Here is a 6,616-nt window from a genome sequence, read left to right as displayed (position 1 = left end):
AGGTTGGGGATCGTCCCTATGTGGTCCGTTTAATTTTTTGTGGCTATTTGGGTGGACAAACGGGCGAAACAATGCAAACGAGGCATTTTCGGGCCAAATTGATGTGTTATAGCCCATGGTTTTATGGGTGGGCCAGAGGTTCGGGCGTGCTGTGGCCCAAAAATCTAACGAGGCATTCCAGGAAGGTTGGGGATCATCCCCGTGTGGTCCATTTAATTTTTCGTGACTATTTGGGTAGACAAACGGGCGAAACGGAGCGAACTGCGCATTTTCGATCCAAATTGGTGTGCTATAGCCTACGATTTTGAGGGAAGGCTTGGGGTCCAGGCGTGCTATGGCCCTAAAATAGATCGAGGCAAGCCAGGGAGGTTGGGGATCGTTCCAATGTGGTCCGTTTAATTTTTCGTGGCCATTTGGGGGGTTAAACGAGCAAAACGACACGAACTGGGCATTTTTGGGCCAAATCGATGTTCTATAGCCCACGGGTTCAGAGGTGGGCCCAGGGTCCGGGCGTGCTGTGGGCGAAAATTCCATCGGGACGTGCTAGGGAAGTTGGGGATCGTCCCAGTGTGGTCCGTTTAATTTTTTATGGCCATCTGGGTGGACAAACGGGCGAACCGGTGCAAACAAAATGTTTTTGGGCCAAATCGGTCTGCTCTAGCCCATGGTTTTGGGGTTGGGCTTAGGGTCCGGGCGTGCTGTGGGCCAAAAATCCACCGAGACGTGCCAGGGAGATTGAGGATCATCCCAGTATGGTTTTGGGGGTGAGCTCGAGATTCGGGCGCGTTGTGGGCCAAAAATCTATTGTGTGGTTCATTTTAATATTCTAGGTGATTTGGGTGGATAAACGGGCAAAACAGCGCTAACAGGGCATTTTTAGGCTAAATCGTTGTGCAATAGCCCATGGTTCCAAGGGTGGGCCCAGGGTTCGGACGTTCTGTGGGCCAAAAATTGATTGGGGCATGCCAGGGAGGTTGGGGATTGTCCAAGTATGGTATATTTCAATATTCGAGGCCATTTGGATGGACAAATAGGCAAAATAATGCGCGAACAGGGCATTTTTGGGGCAAATCAGTGTGCAATAACTCATGATTCTAGGGGTGGGCTCGGGGTTCGAGTATGTTGTGGGCCAAAAATTGATTGGTACATGCCAGGGAGGTTGGAGGTAGTCCCAGTGTGGTCCATTTTAATATTTGAGGCATTTTGGGTGGATAAATGGGGGAAACAACATGAATGGGGCATTTTCGGGCCAAATCAGTGTACAATAACCCACGGTTCTGGGGTGGGCCTTGGGTTCGGGCGTGCTGTGGGCCAAAAATCGATCCGGGAATGCCAGGAAGGTTGTGGATAGTCACAGTATGGTTCGTTTTAATATTTGAGGCCATTTGGCATTTTTGGGCCAAATCAGTGTGCTATATCCCACGATTTCGGGGGTGAGTCTGGGTTCCGGGCATGTTGTAGGCCAAAAATTGATTGGGGCATGCTAGGGAGGTTGGGATTATCCCAGTATGGTTCGTTTCAATATCGAGGCCATTTGGGTGGACAAACGGGCGAAACAGCACGAACGGGGTATTTTCGGGCTAAATTGGTGTGCTTATATCCCACGGTTCTGGGGGTGGGCTCGGGTTTCGGGTGTGCTATGGACCAAAAATCGACCGGGGCATGCCAGGGAGGTTGGGGATCATCCCAGTGTAGTCTGTTTAAATATTTGAGGCCATTTGTATGGACAAACGGGCAAAACAGCATGAACGGGGCACTTTCTGGCCAAATCAGTGTGCTATAGCCCATGGTTTTGAGGGTGGGCCCAGATTTCGAGCGTGTTGTGGGTCAAAAATCAACTGAGACATGCCAGGGAGGTCAGGGATCATCCCATTGTGGTCCTCTTCAATATTCAAGGCCATTTGGGTGGACAAACGAGCAAAATGGTGCGAACGGGGTATTTTCTGGCAAAATCGGTGTGCTATAGCCTACAGTTCCGGGGTCCGGGCGTACTGTGGGCCAAAAATCAATCAGAGCATGCCAGGAAGGTTGGGGATCATCCCAGTGTGGTTTGTTTCAATTGTCGAGGCTATATGGGAGTAAGGGCACATACCAAGACAAACAAACAAAGGCTTTAAAAAATGTGTCTTGCCAAAAAGGTGCAAGGAAAGTCAAAGTCTTTTGAATTTTGAAAAAGGCTCTAAGTCTTGTTCTTTCCCTCCTTTATCTGATTTTTCACTCTCCCAAATTAAAAATTTGACCAATCCAAATTGCAAACTACCATGCCACCAAAATTGCCATGTCACCAAACTACCACGTCATCTAAGTGCCACGTCATTAATGTTCCAAAAAACCTTGAAGCTCAAATTTCAGATTTTAAAGTTTCTTTTCTTTGTTTCATTAGTTTCATTTCTTGATTCTAGAATTAATTAACAACTAGTAATCACTACTTAGTTGTAGATTAATTGTTGAATTCGCTTCTTTCGTATCTTTGTTATTTGTGTATTTTTCTTGTTTTTAACTCATAGTAACTTCTTTGTTTCAAGTTCATAAGTAAATTTTATTTTTGTGTCTTGAGTCGATCAAACAAGAATCCATTCCGACCACCAAGTAGAATTGACATCCTATTGACTACCGGAGTATAAGCAACTTTCAATATTTGCCGCTCCAATTGTGAGAATCACAAAGGTGGCTGTATACGAGTATTGGTGAGGAGCTTTTACTACTAATCTTGGTTGTTCATTGTGTAGGTACAAAGGTGATATAAGGGGAACATGTCTTCGATATACGGGGATTATTGTGACTACAACATGGGAGACTATGATTGTAGTGAGGGGTTTTATGGCTACGAAGTTGAGGCAGATTGCGGAGGCTATGAAAATAGCCATGATCAAAACTTGGGCAGATTTGAGAGTTACAGTTTTGAGGGAGAAATGAGGTAAATGAAGTGCCTAGTGCTTATGGTGAACTTGGAGATAATATAGGACCTCGTGATAAATCTTATGATGACATTGAGATATGTAAGGAGTCTTACACTTCTCACTCCAAACCTAGATTTGGTGTTAGGTATAACCCTTTCGTTCGCAAAGCTTATGAGAGTTATGATGAGAGTACATGTGAGGTGTGTGAAGATTCATATCCTCCACCTTGTAGTACTTCTTATCAAGGTCGATATAGTGTGAATGGTTATACTAGCTCTAGTGGAGGTTGTCCAACGAGAAGAAAAGGGTATGCATCTCCAAAACCGAGAGGTACTCATGTGCCTTATTTGTGAGTCTAATAATTCTTTGCCTTTTGTTGATGATGTACGTGTTGTGAGTGTGGATACATTAGTTGATCCTATTGATGACCAAATTGACTCTTCTTGTGAGATCAATTTATGTCCACCTAGTGTTGAAGCCTATATGTTGAACGAAAGTACATCGTCTTGTGTAATTGGTGTTGATCAACCTATTTGTGAAAATTGTCCACCACTTGAGTATGTGTGTGATGTGATTAATGAAACTCAAGTGAGTAAAGTATTTGAAAAAGTTGGTCAATAAAAGGGGAGTGAACCCGAGAGCTATTCGTGGGACAATCTTGTGCTTGAAACCGCTTTGAAACTTGATATTGATCTCTTAGAGTGTGAGGAACTTGCTTGTTCCAAATTTGCCCGTGGGTTGGATCATGCACTCTTTAGGTATAATGTCTTGTTTGAAAATGATATAAACACTCCTAATGAGCCTAGTGGTGAAAAGGATGGTATAGCTTACCTTGGAGGCTATAGCCTATATCTTAACCCACTATGGTGTGACAATATTCCTCCTAAAGATGGAAATCTCTTCTTGGAAGATGAGAGTACTTTTAAGGGTAAGGAATATGTAGTCTTGGAAGTTACTCCTTCTACTTTGTGTGACTTTATTGTTTAGACTACTCATGGTGATGATTGGGAAACTAGTAGTGAGTATACACATGAGGGCACATTAGTAGAAGTCGACTTGAGTGATACTTTTCTCTACTCACTATTTTATTTCGATGATATGTATGTTATTGTAGAGAGTATGTCATTTAGTTTGGGTGGAAACCACGGGAAAGGGGAGTGTTGTCTAAACCCGTGTCTATGGCCACTCTTCCCGTTTGACCCCGGTGCCAAATATGGAAATGGTGATGTTGGTGCACCCAACTTGTTGCTTGGTCTACATGACAAGCAAAGTGTCACTCTTAGTGACTCCCATAACCAAATCCTCCGTACATCTTTCTTTGAGTTTTTAATATTTCATTCAAATGATCCTTGGTTTTATTTCAAATATGTGCAACCTTGGCATGTTGAGATGATTTGTTGTGCTAACCCTAACCCTTAAGCCATGAGGAGTTCTTATTTTTTTGTCCTCTCTTCGGTTTTGCAAGGTTTGGATTAGAGGTCGAATCCTTTTCAAGAAGGGGAGGATGATATGGGACAAATGGCTATCTTATCTTTTGATGACATCTTTAGAGGCCAACACATAGAAGCTCAAGACTTGGTCACCTTGAGGATACGAGAACATGCATGGAGGACCCATTTTGAGCATGCCATTAAACAAACCCATGTGTGAAAAATTGCGTGGGGGCTTACATTTGATGCCAATTCGAGACTACAAGTTTTGAAGTGTGACCCCATGGTTTTGGAGCATTGAAGAAGTACCCATCATTAAGGGTATTTTGGGGTGTGCACATGTTAAAGAAACAACCCATGACCTCTCCTTTCATTAAGGGTATTTTGGTCCATTATACTATGTAATAAGCTAGGCTATATATAGTCTCTTATTAGGTTTTTTTCTCTTTAGTTGTTTATTGATGAAAATATGAGACATTGAAAATCCTCTCTCTTGAGAGTAGACCACCTTAGTGTAGTTCTTAGTTAGGGCTTGGACTAGCCATTATAGCTTAGGGCTTGGAAAGGCCAATATTGTTCTTTGCTTGGAAATGGTGGATCTTGAGGTGAGTTGATTCCCTTGGCGGTCACCGTAAGAACTTGGTGCTTGTTAACGTATTTTGTAGAGGTTTTAGAGTTTAATTTACTCTTTAGTTGCTACATTATGTGTTCTATTTGTGTCAAGTTACCTATCTTCTTTTTCGTTTAAGTTTGTGTTTGTTGTTTTCGTTGGTGTCTTGTTGTGTGGACTTGATATGATACAAATTTGGTACGTATCAAAAACAAGCCAAAAATATTTCACAAACAAAGGGAAACTCGAGAGCTCAACAAACACCAAATCTCAGTTCCAACAACATCAAGAAACAATGTGTAAATGACACCAAAAGCACTAACAACAACAAGAGATAAACAACAATAACGAGAAGAACAACACTACAATAACAATAATCCAACGGTTACAAGATTACAAGAACCAAACGGTTCACTAGACTACACAACTAGTACATGATATGGAAAGATAGGAAGTGAGACATACACTATTACAAGGTTAAGAACCCAAAGATGTATTAAATCTAAGGATCCCTAAGACTTACAATAGCAACACCACACTCTTACGTGACACAAGAGGGATTCCACCGCTCAAGCACCAACGTTTCCAAGCAATACACAATCACAAGTGAATTCACACTTGTTCATGTCCTAGTTTAGGCCTAGAGACCCTCTCTCTCAAGAGATGTGTTCTTTCAACAATATTCAACAAAAACTAATGAACTAAAACCTTATATTGTTCTATTTATAGTACTTTACAAATAAAAAGATAAAATGACAAAAAGGCCCTTTAATGACCAAGTAGGCAAATAGGCACCCATGGAGTGTTTTAGGGGCGGTTTGGAGCCCTTTTTAACACTTCAACTCGTACACCTCCGAGGTTACATCCAAAATACTCAAAAACGTTCATCTTCATGATCGTGCTTGTATCATCCTCTCCATCTTGAGAGGAATTTGACCTTAAATTCATGGCACTAGCCAAATGAAAATGGCTCCAAAACAGTCCACAAAATAAGAAGAAACCGAGAACACAACAATTTCAAGTCTCGGCCAACGTCTTCATTTTTTACTGTCTTCCTCTCCATCTTGAGATTTTCCTTCAATATCATCCGTCTCAATTGAGTTTAGCCAAGAAGTTTCACTATAAAATAACAAACGGGTTAGTTGTAAAAGAAAGGTCCTCACACTCTCTCTTTATTTCTTTGTTCTCAGATTCCTCACACTTAATCTCACCAAGTATTGTATGCTTGCTTGTACTCCATGAGGTGTTGAGATATGAATTCCAATGTTTACAACGACTCCAAAATAAAAAAAAATACACAAGGACGTAAACACAAAGAACGGTTTCAAACCAACTCACAATCTAGTAAGTGGTTACTAGCTTGTAAGTTAGTATTGGAATCAATAACAGAAACAACAAAATGAAACTAGAAGATCAAATTTGAGCTTAAAATTTATTGTGTGAATAGTAATTGGTGATGTGTCACCCCCTAATTGATCACGGGTCCACACAAGTTTTAATCACCATTCTTGGAATTTTTAGTCCTTATACTTTTGGAATGGAAGACAATTAGTATTTGGAGGGAAAAACACAAGTCTTATAACTCTTTTCAAATTCAATTCAAAAAGATGAGATTAGACTTGTACTATTTTCCACAAAACAAGGATCCTAGAAACAAGGAAAGTGGTTGAAAAAGT

The sequence above is a fragment of the Capsicum annuum genome, chromosome 9, assembly GCF_002878395.1.
Source record: "Capsicum annuum cultivar UCD-10X-F1 chromosome 9, UCD10Xv1.1, whole genome shotgun sequence".
NCBI lineage: Eukaryota > Viridiplantae > Streptophyta > Magnoliopsida > Solanales > Solanaceae > Capsicum > Capsicum annuum.
This window is presented reverse-complemented; position numbering follows the sequence as displayed.